Raw genomic sequence first — 15275 nt, 5'->3', positions numbered from 1 at the left:
CAATTCTCCCACCCCCACTTCTGGCAACCACCAATCTGTCCTCTATATCTCTAAGTTTGGTTTCTTTTATTTCGCTTCCACGTGTAAGTGAGATATCTCCTGTTTTATTGTCTTTTTTCGGTTGGAAGTAGGAATACCTTTTCAACTTCACAGATGTTTTTTCCTAATCCTTATTACTAAAGCCCACTTCAAAGGACACACGGCTTTTATAACATTCAACGTTCTAAAGCTGGTTTCTCAACCTCGGCATTATTGACATTTTGGATGAAGAAGTTATGCTGTGGGCGAGGGGGCTGTCCCAGCTGACAATTGTGGATGTAGAGTAATACAAAGTTCTGAGGGAGTTTTCAAAACCACTCACTGTCCAAGACATCATTAATTGAAAGCAGACTCCCTTGTAAATTCTAGGAATTTCCACAACCTCCCAACGTAGGATCAGCCCAGACACAGTATACCTGGGACAGATCTAATTTCCAGGGACATGAAACTGAGGGCACACAGCAGGGTCAGGGAGCGACCTCTGCGATGGGATTCAAAACTGTCTGACAAACATAAGGGGAAAGTCTCTGAGGCCACCGGTTAGACGATGGTGCCAGAGGGACTCTTCTCTTCCTCCGCTCTGTCCACTGGGCTGTTTCTGTTTTTGTTTCTTCTGATGCTCTTTAATGCTAATTAGAATGGACTTTTAATGTTCTCATGCAGGTCATTGGAACTGCTCACTGTGCTTTTTCACCTCCGGAGCTATTTCAACCCCAAGTGCTTGCAAACCCCAACACCAAACTTGTCAGAAAGCTTGGAAACCGAGAGAATAAAGACACAACATAATCACACCACAAGATAAGTATGAAAAATGCAGCGTGAACACAAGCAGCGGGGACAAGAAGTACTGCTGGCTGGGGATAGACACGGGAGATTTAAAATTAAAGGGGAAGGTGGAACCTAAGATCCTTCCCCCTGGACAATCTCGAGGGCCCTGGAAGTAAAGTGAAGAGGGCGGGCGCCAGGCTCTCCAAGCATCCCCTGCAGCCGTGGGTGGTCCTTAGCCTCTGCGGCTCAGCGTGCAGAGTGAGGACCCACAGCGCCGAGTGAACTCATGACTCATGCGTGAGTGCAGGGTTTTAGACCTGAGCCTGGCAATCAGTTCTGAGCTGTATCAGATTCCACGGAGGAAAGCTTCACGTCAGCCCAGGGCTCTTAGGCTCTGAATGGAACACGGGCAAGCGCAGGCTCTGTCCTCAAAGGCCAGCACCAACCGCTGAGGAGGAAAAAGGAGTAAAGGGGGGCTCAAAGCGAAACTGTGAGCATACAGCCCCAAAAGTTAGAAATGTGGTGCGAGGATCCCAGGTCTGTGCCACTTGACTGTTGGTTGTGAGACCGCGATGGCGTTTGTTTCCGGTACAGGCAACCCCGAGAACGACAGTCCTGCCGCCACCGGACATGATGCCACCATTCAATTCCAGAGGAGAATGTGTGGTTGACACTCCACTTCAGGACTCAATGGCATAATCTGCACCCCTCCCCAAAGATTATAGCGGAAGTGCTGGTTATTCCCAAGGCTGGCCTATAGAAGTTTTGAATGGTGTTGCTTTTAAGTAAGAAATGCATTCAACTGTTTGTAGTTACAATATATTTGTAGATTTTGGCTATGTCATCATCATCATCATCATCATCATCAAATCCCAACATCATTTCTTGGGATTGCCTATGGGCCTGGGATCATTTACAGCCCTATTTCCACAGGAAGATTAGTGCCCCAAACAACTAACTCACAAGCACACCTACAGCACACTATGGCTGCGAACTGAGGCCTGTCTGCATTCTTTGCTATCAAGTTCACAGACAACCCAACCATGTCTTGGACAGTCCGGTCTCCAGAGCACCCAGCGAGAGGATCGCATGGCACCAACATTCTTTCCCGTTGACCTGCCCATAAGGTCAAACTCTGTCATCACTTTCAGCTACTGAGAAGGGCAGCTTCCATGCAGAGGGTACAACAAACACTGTACAGAGTAGATGGTGGAAAGGGAGGAAACAGAGGAAAGAAAATGGAAAAAGTATCAGCAATAATAAACTAACTTTCATATCTAATAAAGACTCACTGGCATCCCCCACTTCCAACCCAAACAACAAACTAGACTAAATGGCAAGATGCCTACAGGATGAACTTATGCCCCTGTAAAGAGTTTATTCCCATGATTATAGGGGTTCAACTTGCCAATTGATTCAGTCCTGATTTCATATTCTGATTTTCTCTACTTCCTTGCAATTCCTTGAAACAGCTTTTTCAGTTAATAGCGACTAGAAATACAAGAAACAATTCAACACTGAAAGAAATGAGACATCTCCAAGTTGCTGAAATAATCTCAACACTGTAGGAATACGACAATCCAAGGAACAAAAATCTAATCCATCTATTAGCCAACCAATCGTCACATAGCCAACAAGATGTTTTAAAAAAAAAATAGAAAATGGACCTAATGAATCAGTCAATACCCCTAAAATTCATTCAAGTATGTCTAAGTCATTTACCCATAAGTCTGTCCATCCGTCCATCCATCCATCATCCACCAGGCCACCTTTCCACAAAACCATGCTTTCCACAAATATCTTTTAAGCTTCCTATTTCGTATCAGCACTACAAAACAGTATAAAATGGTTCCTGCTCTAAAGAGCTTACAATATATTAGAAGTAAACTATGCCTATTCTAAGCTTCCCTATCTAGTTTTTTTTTTATGAGAAGAATTTTTAAAAATCCTCATCTGAGGATGTGTTTATTGATTTGAGAGAGAGAGAGAGAGAGAGAGAGAGAGAGAAACATTGATAGGTTGCTTCCTATACATGCCTCAACAGGGGACCAAACCCACAACCTAGGTATGTGCCCTGACTGGGAATCAAACCCACAACCTTTTGGTGTACAATACAATGCTCCAACCAACTGAGCCACACTGGCCAGGGCCCATCTAATCTCTTTCAAAGGGAAAAATTATGTAACATAAGGAGCAGTAGAACAAGATGAGAAAGAAAAGCAGGTAAGTGGGGGAAAGATGTACAAAGTTAATAAAATGAATAAAACAATTCGGAGTCTGAGGACTATCAAAAACTAGTAGGAAATCCTCTCCAGGAGACATAAAATAGCTGGTTGAGAGCTGCATTCCATTCTCCCTTTTAGTGGAAACAGTAGGAGATGGGGAACAGAAGGAGCAATAAAAAACCATCTCAAGATGTTTGCACACTTCATGGCATGCAATACCAGACGGCCTTTACCTCCCCTTTCCTAGAGCTTCCTGTCCTTTCCTATTCTTGATGTGAATACATAAAAAAAAAAAACTTCACAAATAAACAAAAACTGATAAAATTATCTTGATGAAACCCTGGCTGTGTTCTGACTACCATCTGTTTTTAGCAAAAAAAAAATACACAAACTTACTCAGAACAGGAGTTCACCAATACTTCATAAAAACAAACGACCCAAGTACACAGTGGGAAGTAAATAAACTTAACACAGCTATTTCTCCCTGCTGTCGTGTCCATACTAATTAATACCTTTGCAGAATTTTATTAAATTTCAAAAATAGTTAATGTTTTTCATAAAATCGTACTTGCTGGACTTAAAGGTGCTTAAAAGATAATCCCACCCAATCAAAAAGAACAGAGGTGTGCTGATGAGAATGTGGAAAAACAGACCTCATATCTGCTGGTGAGAATGTAAAAACGGTGCAGTCTGGCAGTCCCTCAAAATCTTAAACACAGAGCTACCGTATGACCCAGGCATTCCACTCCTAGGCATATCCCAAGAGAAAGGAAACTGTATGTCCACACATCAAAACCAGTACACAAATGCTTATAGCAGCATTATTCACTACAGATTTTTCAAATGTGGCATAGTCTATAGTGGAATATTATTTGGTAATGAAAAGGATGGAGAACTCATCCATGCAATGCCATGGATGAGCCTTGAAAACATTATGCTAAGTGGAAGAAGTCAGGCACAAAGGACCACATAGTATATGATTCCGTTGATATGAAAATCAGACAGCAGTTGCTGGTCTCCTAGGGCTGGGTGTAGTAGTGACTGGGAATAGGTATGGTGTTTCTTTATGGGGTGATGAAAATATTCTGGAAATTAGATAGTGGTGATGGTTGCATAACTATTAGTATACATCAGTATTAGTATGCCAATATATACAAATACTAGTATTTAATGAATATACCGAAAACCACTCAATTGTATACCTTTTTAAAAGGGTGAATTTTTTTTATCTCAAATGAAAAAAAGAGAAATGGAAGAGACAGACAACTACACAGAAAAACAAGCAGACCCTATCTGACTCTCCTTGATTAAAGGCCTTCACTGTTTTGAGGAGCACAGGTCAGGTAATGTGTAGAATGCCCCACAGTTGGTGCTCATCTGGGGTTTTTCCTCAAGGTTAGACTACAGTAGGGTGGTTTCCAATGATGGCTCAACGCAGGCGTCAAAACGCCTGAATGGGATTCCTGGCTTTCCTGCATCTGAATGTGGGCTGGGCCAAATTAACCACCAGGGGCCTCAGTGTCCTCATCTTAGAGGAGAAATAAACACCACCTACCTCCCAGGTAACTCTGAGCTGAGGATGAGTGGAAAAGCACACATTCCCCAAGGACAGCAGAAGTGGCCACTGACCAACTGAGCCAGGAAGACGCTGCGCCAGAGACACAGCCCAGAGATGAACACCCAGCAGAGCGTGCCATCTAACAGGGATGCCGCTAGGTCATTTACACTTGATGCCACAGGGCTACTTTGGGGGTACGTACACAGAGTGCCCGTACCTGGGGGTGCTGATGAAGGAAGGAAGCAGGCCTCACAAGACCTGGGTTCTGAGAGATGAATGAACAGGACAAACCCCACGGGCAGGTGGAAGCCTCAAGAGGAAAGGCCCAATGATGCAAATTAGCCAGGCACCGCTTAGGCAGGCTAAGATACTCTGTAACGTGGCTCACCTGCTGGACTTAATCACCATCTGTGAACTATTAACAGCTGCACGCAACTGAACAACGGAGGCATTCACCTTTGTCCAGTCCAAGAAAGAAACAAGTCTCAGACTCAACCCCACCAAGCGCTAGAAACCACTGAGGACTGACTGCCTCCCCCTGACCAACAGACTGTGGGGCAAATTCCACTGTCTTGCATTGCAATCGATTTTTTTTCCTAACTATGTTTTTACAAACACAAGAAGCAAAACACAGCAGCCACGCCGTTTTTGAAGTATCAACTTTGAATTCCATCTCAGTTCAAAAGACCCTCGGTCACGCAAAACTTGGAAATTCTCAAGATCTCCTGGAGCAGACTAAATGGTGGGCAGAAGCAGGGACTGGAGACTGTAGTTAAGATCCCACTGGGGTGGACCAGGAGAACAAGCTGAACCCGTGGGCTGAATCTGTGGCCTGCCAACTAAATGGGGAGGGGGGGGGGGCCCTCGGGGCAGGTAACACCAAGCTCTGAGATCTGAAGCTAAAGGAAAGTTCCTCCCACTTCCTCCTGGCTCACGGAAGGAAAGGAACTACAGGCAGAGGAAGTCATAACTCAGATGCCAAGCCAAGCACATGTCCAGGAAACTATCCAGGGATAGAAACACCCAGAAGGGAGACCCCTCATCCTTGACTTCACAGCAGAATCAAAAGCACCGAAGCCTTTTAACCTCGACAGAGTCCAGGGGCCCAGCCCAGATGTGCACTCCTGGGAGGGCAGGCCCTGGGTCATCCGTGGCTCCACTGAAATTCTGGACCCGGTGAGGGTGAAGGCTGAGGGCTCCTTCCCCTGCCCCCATCTGCACATTCACCAATTCAGGGACTTTCAACCCTGGTCAACTCCCAGGAAGTAAGGGCTCCCGCACAAAGCAAACACCAGCTTAAACAAAGAGCACTGGGTTTAAAACCATGAATCTAAGCAGCTGCCCTGGAGGGGAAAGCATTAGGTCCCAGCAAAACCAGGAAGGAAGAGGAGGCTGGAGAAAAGTTAATTAGCAACACATATATTCTGTCACCAAACAGAATGCCTTGCTCCTGGTAATGTACTAAACAATGCTGACATACTAGTACACCTCTACACTTATTCACTCCAAAAATCAATGCTCACTGCAATCCACCTATTTGTTTTGAAATAAGTCATTGTGAAACATGCCATTTAAAAATTATTTTCGAAGTTCCCACAAAACTGCACCAATATCAAAGCCTAAAAATGTACCCTTTTAAAGAAAATGTCCTTAATTAGCATTCTTTAGGGACTCTGCAGTACCCCTGAAGAAATGGCAATGGAATACCACAATATCCCATTCTAAGACATGTGCAAAGGGCCCTCCAGTGTGTGAATTCAGCATCCGCAGATAAACCCGTGTACTAGCACATCTATCTGTGTGTAAGCCTACACCTCGGCTTTTCAAATGGCAAGAGATCTTTACAGGCTTACAGCAAGTCCGTGCGCTGCTCTCTCCTGCTAACACCAAACAAATCGGAAGGCCCCATGTCCTTACAATCCAAACTCCTTTGTTCTCCCAACAAATGCCATTGAGGTTTGTCAACAGACACCGGAAGTCCTGAGAAACAACCCTTCATCTCCACGGCCTCCATTTACAGACTACAGTGCCAGGTCTCCCTGGGGACATCCTGCTTGGGCCAGGAGATCTGGCATCACCTAGAACAGCGATTCTCAACCTATGGGTCGCGACCCCTTTGGGGGTCGAACGACCCTTTCACCGGGATCGCCTAAGACCATCAGAAAACACATACATAATTACATATTGTTTTTGTGATTAATCACTACGCTTTAATTATGTTCAATTTGTAACAATGAAATTGGGGTCACCACAACATGAGAAACTGTATTAAAGGGAAGGTTGAGAACCACTGACCTAGAAGGACAGAACCAAAAGGGTCCAAACCTCTCACTTGACAGAAAAAAGCAAAAGCCCTCTCTCCCCCCACCCCAAAGAGGTTTGTTTAAATGCAAGGGGATCATAGCAAGGACCAAATGTTCTCGGTGGCTAACCCAGAATTCAGAAAGATCCTGGGCAACCCACCAAATGCTATCAAGCACTTGATGACTGTCACTAAAACTCTCCAGACCCTCCTAATCTCAAGAACTCCTTGAACTCTTTTTGTTCTAAGAAAGAGCTGACCTACAAGTATGTGTGCCCTCCTGCTGTCATCAATCAGGACTGGCAGATAAGCAGCCTTCTCCTAAGGAACTCTGCTGGCAGGCAGGGGCGGCCCAGCGCAGCAGAGCAATGGAGGAAGCAGTGCGTTCTCCTTGGGGGACGAGCAGCAGGACTTATCGCCAGCAGCTCACAGACTCCAGAGATAAAACCCTCAGGAGCTCCCTGCTCGGTTCCCAGCTCCCTCTGAGCCCTTCTTGCCTCCTGGCTCAGTGCATTTTGAGACCAATGCTCACAGCAGAATTCAGGCAAGCCACATGTCACATTTTAAACTTTCTAGCCACCACATTTTATCAAAGAGTAAAAAGAAACAGGTAAGCTTCATTTGAATACAGTGGGGCCTTGACTTACGAGTGTCCCGACTAACGAGTTTTTTGAGATACCAGCTGATTTTTTGCATTGAGTTGACAGAGTAATTTGAGTTAACGAGCTCCTTAACGAGCTCGGTCTCCAAACGAATTAAACTCGTAAGTCAAGGCCCCACTGTACTATCTGTTATTTAACCCTAGAGGTGCGAAATATTATCACTTCCTCATGTGATCAATATAAAAATGTATGAATGAGAATTTCGCATATGTTTTCCATGGTAATTCTCAACATCTGGGGGTATTTTAGACCCTGCACATCTCACTTCAGAACAGCCGTATTTCAACTGCCCACTGAATTGGATCACGAAGTTCTAGACACTAGAATCTAGAGACATCATTATATGTGAGCTAAGATGGGGGGGGGTCCTCCTTTTTAGTTTGCTTTTTCTCATTTTAAGGAACAAATTTCCCCAGGGACAACCAGCAAAGCTATGTATGAATTATTCATCACCTCACCTGCCCCACCCTAACCTACTCAAATTCACTTGGGGAAATAAAGAACATTCTCTTTCTCTAGCTCTGAAATAATAAAAGCATGTGATAAATTAGAATTGCTCTAGGAATATAAATTCTACATGCCCACTATATAAGATGATTAAACAGCATTGGGGAATTTGGCACATAAATACCCATGACATTTTTTACCCAAGGGAGGAAGAAAAACATATCTGTTTATTGTAATATAAAACTAGCAGCAATTTCAAAAGCAGTGTTTCAGAAATTCTTGAACTCTTAATTGCATATGTCAGCTCATTAACTGAGTTATTGGTGATTTAGAGTTAAGACAAATAAAACTAGACAATTAATTATATATACATCAAGCAGCAGAAAGCATGTGCTTTCACCCCAAAACTGCCCTCTCCTCCTCCCAACCATGACCAGATATTTTTAATGTGATAACAGAGGACGAGGAAAGAGCCTAAGGCAAATGTTTTTGAACTGGGGTCTCCGTGAGCTCTAGGTTAGAAGGTGAAGGTATTTGAGCAGCAGTGGTAACTACCCTGTAGCCTGGAGTAGGGATCAGAAGAAAGACTGACTGTAGAAAAACTTGTAAATCCGCCCCCCCCCCCCCCCATACTCAGCAGGGAGGTAAACAGCTCAGAGAGGCAAACTGGCTTTTCAAAACTTGGGCTGCGCCATCCAGGGACAAAGACCCAGTTAGAACACCTGTTCTCAACACCTTCCCATGTCTGATGCCCCCACCCTGGTCCCACACCCAACCCTGTCCCTCTTTAAATTATGCGACACCAGGAAGCCAGTGTGATCCTTGCAGACCATATCCCTTCTTATTTAAAGCCCTTACACGTGGACAAAATCCCTCCTGTGGCCTATGGACCGTGGGCACCCTGCCTCCCCACCTCCAGCCTCATCTGGACTTTTTCTCAAGTCTCAGCCATGCGGAGCCTCTCCCCACTACTCTGCCAGCGATACCATTGCACCCTTTTAGCCTGGGCATCAATATCACCCCCTGGGAGGCCCTGGCCTGCTTCCCCAACACAGTCACCTCTGCTCCTGCACCTTTGTACCCGGATGGAGAAATCAGTACAAAATAACTCCTGCAATGCCAGCCCTCCCTGCTAGATGGGGCAGGGGGAGGGGGCAGGACCACCTCTGCAAGGAAAGACAGAAGGACAGACTCATAACAAAGACCCAAGAACACGGTGGACTTCAGCATGAACTCCACCCATCTGGACACTTTGCCAGGAGAGTGCATCTTCTTTTACCGGCCCTCTCCTATTAATAATGACCTTGACCTTTTGTGTCCAACTCACTTGCTTAAGCTTCTCTCTACAGCATTGAAACAGGTGAGAAGACTGGCATTACAGTTTCTGGGGTTCACACTTGTGGAATCCAATAATACAAGTGATAGCTACCCCCTAAGACACATCAGATCCTGGATTACCTACCAGCACCCGCCCTCTGCTAGAGTCCTTACAATGAGAAGTCAGTGCCTGCTGACCCTGGCACCCAGGCACCGATCCGCTCACTGCCCAGCCCCACCGTGCTACCTCCAGTGCTGGCCAGACAGGTTTTCTAGATGGCAGAGAGGGCACAGGAATTCCACCACCACCCCAGCCCAAGTGCCTGGCTCCCTGGCAGCCTCTAGAGCCAGACCAACATGAGGCCATAGTTTCCACATGGGTGGGCGTTCCTTTAAAATGACTGATTTGAGAAGTGTTTGTTTTTTCAACCCAGGCTGAGGTATACAAGAGGACTTTCCAGAGCTCTGACCTGGTGTTCTATTTCTTCCAGGAATCCCAAGGTAGGGTCTCAACGTTTAGCAAACTCCTTTTACCTAGAGAAGCACCACCACCCAAAATTCCAAATGCATTCATTCATTCTACAAATATTGACTTAGCCCCTCTTGCCCGTCTCTGGGCCAAGAAAGACACAGAATTCAAAGATGAGGACTTGGGCTTCAGAACTCAGCAGCCCAGACATACCCTTGGAGAATAACAGTCACAGTAGACATGTCTGCCAGCCGCTGTTCTAAACACTTCACATGAGCTAACTTGTTTAATTCTAACACCAGCAATGAACAGGAACAACTAATATTGCCCCTTTAAACAGATGTGAGAAATGAGGCACAGAGCAGTTAAAGAACCTGCCCCGAATCCCAGAGCTAACAGGTAGTGGCACTGGGGTTTTTTTTCCTTTCTTTTATTAAAAGAACAGCTTTATTAATGTGAAATTTATATACCATCAAATTAGTTATATCCAGGGAAGTCCATCCTCCGAATTCCTCATAATTCTGCCTCTCCCATCACTTGGCTTTCCTGAGACAGTTTCCTATCTTATAAATTGCGAATAAGCTCTGATCAGCAGAGCAGTGAAGGGGTTAACTTAAGGAAATGCAGGAGTAAAAGGATGTTGATGCCTGGCCCAGGGAGAACTGCTCCACAGCCTGAAAATGAGTAAGACAGTACGATCTCGGAGCTTAATCTAATCAGACAAAACCAGTAAATACAGAAAACAGCCATAACAAAATGCAGAGATAAATAGCACCGGAAGTGCACATAAAAAGACAAAGGGCAATTGTGTGTTTAAATGAGAGTAAGGATCTGTGTTTCTTGAGCTAAGTATTTGTAAAAGAGAGGACGCTGGGTTGGCTATCAGGTTAAATCGCTTAAAACACAAACTCCGGAGGAGAGCCAAAGTCTATAATAACGCGAGTCTTGCATAGTTGACCCGCATAACGAGGCAAAGAATCATGCTTGCTGTAGACAGCGGTCTAAGCCCTTTTCTAGAGATGGGTCTGACCGTCTCTAAACAAACCAACACATACTTGGCTTCCCAACTCTCAGGAAACACTTCCAAGAATGAAATCAGTATACTCAACCTCAGCCATTTGTCTGGTCTCATTCTGCAAAGCTTATGTTGTTGTCTGCTGAGAGTAGTCATCGCCCTCAATGACCTTGAAACCCTCCTCTTCAAACTGTTCCTGCCCTTGCAGCTAGAGTCCCCTGCCAGAGCCACCTCCCTGACACGCAGCCTTCCCCTGGTGGCAGGAGCAGCCCTCAGCCTGCCAGGGCAAAGCGCCCCTTGCAGATCCACTGATTGACAAGTGCCCGAAAGGGAGAAAGTTCCGCTCTAGGGGCTGCCAAAGCCAAAGGCAGCATTACCTTAGACGTAACCCACTTTACTTTCAAAGACAGTTTATGGTTCTCAGGAACCCAAGGACACCAACTGGTCTTTTGTTTGCTTTAAAGAATAAACTCCGCGGCTAGGGGAAGAACTAAGAAATGTAACCCCTGATCTCCAAGATACTAAGTGGCCGGGAGCCTTCACACATCACCATCCTGTGCATTGACCCGCACGGGACAATGTATGGGTCCAGGATGAGTGCTGTGGGGACTTAAGAGACGCTTCCTAACAAAGTGACATCTGAGGAGGGAGAACAATCCAGCAATTGTTGAGTCCAATTTCCTGTTCCCTATCTTCCATGGCAAATCAGAAACCAACAAAAAGAGGGAAGAAAAGCCCCCACCGATTAGGATGGACACATCCTCAACTGCAGTCCCTGTCAGGGGCAACAGAGCTTCTTATACTTGGCATTTTCACAAAAATGCTAACAGTCTCTCACACGCATATCCGTTTACAGGTCCTGAAGGCACCCACCTGCTGAAGGCACCCATTCCCTGAAGGCACCCATTCCCTGAAGGCACCCACCCCCTAAAGGCACCCAGCCCCTAAAGGCACCCAGTCCCCCTGAAGGCACCCACCCCCTGAAGGCACCCAGCCCCTGAAGGCACCCACCCCCTGAAGGCACCCACTCCCTGAAGGCACCCATTCCCTGAAGGCACCCACCCCCTGAAGGCACCCACCCCCTGAAGGCACCCAGCCCCTGAAGGAACAGCTGCTCCCAGGCCTCTATCAGGGCATCCCCCATGGTCACCAGGGGTAGGGTCCACACTGGTTATCCCCCACGACCCCACAGCCACATCTCTGTAGACTGGAATGAGGTTCGCAGGTTCGCCTAGGACTGAAGGAAAGGCCTAAAGCAGGTTTCCCAACACCAGTGCCGCTGACATTTGGGGTCAATTGATTCTTCATTGTGGGAGGCTGTCCTGTGACCTACAGGAAGGTTAGCAGCCTCCCTGGCTTCTGTTCACCTGATAACCCTGCCCCTAACTCGACAAGCAAAACTATCTGCAAATATTGCCAAGTAACCTCCAGGGGGGTGGCAAAATGACCCCACTGAGAGCCACTGTTTCTTTAGACCAGGGGCTGTTTCAGGCCCACTGAGCCCCACCCAGAAACAGTTTCATTTATTCAGTTTTTTCAGTTTTCAATCAAGCTTTTTAATGAAAATAAAATAGCAGTTTCTCATCACTGTACATTCAAACTACACACTTCTGAATGGAGAGATCAGCCTTTAGTGAATTGATTTTCTAGGACAGTTACAGCTCTGAACTGAATTTACCCAAACTCTCAAGGGGAGTGAACTCAAGCTAAAGACTGAGAGCAGTGGGGGCCAGGAGAGGATGCAATCTTAAGGCCGTTATAAATCATTAACTACCAAGGACCAGATGCCAGAAGCCAGCATGGCCGAAACCACCCTACCATCTCTCCAAACCTTCTCCTCCACCCCCATCTTGAAAGTTTCTGCCATCACTAGGTAGAAAACTGACCTTCTAAACAATCCCACCCATTACATCCAAGAGGTGCCATCAATGTCTGATCTACCCCTTCTCTGAATCCCTAGGCTGATGTGGAAAGGAGGAAACTATGTATATTCAAGGAGCCAGATCATCATGATTTCTAAAAACCCCTTGAAAAATCTACTTCCTCCTTTTCTCTTCTTTGCTTGCCTCTTTGTAACTTTATTAAATGGTAGAGCCAGGATTCAAAACAGAAGTTATTCCAGGGCACATAATTATTACACTGTCTCTCAAGTGAGAGATGGAGAATGAGCCAACAGAGGAAACAGAAGAGTGATATGCTAACAGGAAGCACCACACAGGCTGGGGGAACCCAAGCAGAAAGTATCAAATGCTAGAGAGAGGACCAAAGAAGCTGTCACTGATCACTCAATCTGCTGATGACAGATCACTGGTGACAGCATTTTCACTTACAGTGATTTATTGGGAAAAGAAAAAACAGAAGACACAGGACAATTTCATCCGTCCCTAAATTTAGGTGGGGGTGTGTGGGATATGGATAATCATTTTAAATACCATTTAAACCAATACCATTTATTAAACCAATGGAAAATAGAGGTACAAGGTGGGACCTGTGTGAAAGCTACCGTGATACTATATACCAAGAACACAAATAAAAGCATACCCATTCCAGTCTCTCTAAATGTGGGCCTCTTGCCAGAGATAAATCAATATGTTTATTATATATGTGAGATATATTAAAGACATATAGACGTATTATACATGTGTTTTATACACATTTATATTTAAAAAGGAGCCAACATTGGAATATTATTCAGCCATAAACAGAAATGAGCTGGGCCAGTGTTCAGTGGTTGAGCGTCGACCCATAAACCAAGAGGTCATTGATTCTATTCCAGGTCAGGACACATGCCCAGATTTTGAGCTCGGTCCCCAGTAGGGGGCCTGTAGGAGGCAGCTGATCAATGATGTTTCTCATGGATGTTTCTCTCTCTCTCTCCCTCTCCCTTCCTCTCTCACTAAAGAAAGTCAATTAAAACTTAAAAAAAAAATGAATGAAATATTACAAGCTACCAAGTGAATGAAACTTGAAAACATGCTAAGTGAAAAGTCAGACACAAAAGTTCATATATTACATGATTCCATTTATATGAAACTAGAGGCCCAGTGCACGAATTCGTGCATGGGTGGGGTCCCTCGGCCTGGCCAGCAATCTGGAGGATCGGGGCCATCTCACCCAGTCCTGATAGGGGTCAGCCGGCTGGGGGGAGGGACCGTGGGAGATTGGCTGGCCGCAGGAGGTTGGCTGTTGGAACGCACTGACCACTAGGAGGCAACTCCTGAGTTGAGCATCTGCCCCCTGGTGGTCAGTGCACATCATAGTGACCGGTCGTTCGGTCAACCAGTCATAACAGTCGTCGCTTAGGCTTTTATAGGTATAGATATTCAGAATGGGTAAATCTATAGAGACTTACCTATTCTGGCAGTTACTGGGGCTGGGGTGAATGGGGAATGACTCTTTAATGGGTTCGGGGTTTTATTTGGAGGTTAAATTAGGTATAAAGATGGAGCCCTGACCCAATAGTATTAGGGTCCTTATGAGAAGAGACGCCAGAGACCACACTCACACAGCACACTCTCTCTCCCTTCCATGCTGAGGTCACAACCACAAGGCAGCTCTCTGTAGGAAAAGAGCCCTCACCAGAAACTGAATCGGCCAGCACCCTAATCTTGGACTTTCAGCCTCCAGAACTGTGGAAAGGAAGCGTCTGTTGTTTAAGCCACCAGTCTGTGGTATTCGGTTGTGGTGGCTCAAGCTGACTAAGACAGGATAGTTCTGATCAAACCCATTTTACAAACAGGAGCATGAGGCACTGAACGGTGACTCGCTTGCCCAAAGTCACACACTGGGCAGCAGGAGTACAGCGTTCAAACCCAGGCAGTGTGCCTCCACAACCTTCCCCTCTAAACTACACTCTACGTGGGAGTCCTCAGCCACTGTGAGTGAATGCTAAGTGAGAAAGGGGGTGAGACAGAATCTTAGTATGGCATTCAACTCGCCAAACCTCACAGCTCTGCAAAAAGAGCAGAGTAAACTTTTAACCTTTTTCCCCTTTCAAAGACAAAATTATCCAGCTTCTATCCCAAGTAAAAATGTAAGGAATGCGCCAAAAAGACTGAATAACATGGGGATCCATTCTGAAAGTGCAGAAATTTAACCAAGATATCAACCTCTCAAAACACTTTCACAATATAGTAACTATTTTTTGGAAGCAAGCTAAAACTAACCCAAAGGAAAATACAAGCCATCCCATTCCTTTTCTCTGCTCCAAAGTTAAGAAGCATCACTTCTTCACTCTTTATTTATTTATTGTCTAAAGTTTTACATATGTCTCCTTTTTCCCCGATTGACACCCTGCCCCCCCACCAGCCATTCCCACCCGGGGCAAGCCCCCACTGCCCCAGTGTCTGTGCTATTGATTATGCTAATATACATGCATACAAGTCCTTTGGTTGCTCTCTAACCCCCGCCCCCACCTCCCCTGCCATTTGTCTCTGGATCTATTTTTGTTCATCAAATTATGTTGATCATTAT

At 45.6% G+C, this 15275-nt stretch overlaps 1 protein-coding gene across 3 annotated transcripts in view; it reads right to left on the bottom strand.

Moving 5' to 3' along the window:
- MYO10 (myosin X) overlaps positions 1-15275 on the bottom strand; it is a 197712-nt gene that overhangs the window by 163150 nt on the left and 19287 nt on the right. Inside the window, exon 1 of one of the 3 annotated variants that reach the window (XM_023752212.1) lies at positions 138-441. The exons of the other annotated variants lie outside the window; for them this stretch is intronic. The gene's annotated coding sequence lies outside the window, so the exon portion shown is untranslated. Of the gene's footprint in view, positions 1-137; positions 442-15275 lie in introns of those variants that run through there. 3 annotated transcript variants of the gene reach the window in all.

Source organism: Myotis lucifugus, unplaced genomic scaffold (genome assembly GCF_000147115.1).
Source record: "Myotis lucifugus unplaced genomic scaffold, Myoluc2.0 scaffold_0, whole genome shotgun sequence".
In the NCBI taxonomy this organism is placed as follows: domain Eukaryota; kingdom Metazoa; phylum Chordata; class Mammalia; order Chiroptera; family Vespertilionidae; genus Myotis; species Myotis lucifugus.
This window is presented reverse-complemented; position numbering and strand designations above follow the sequence as displayed.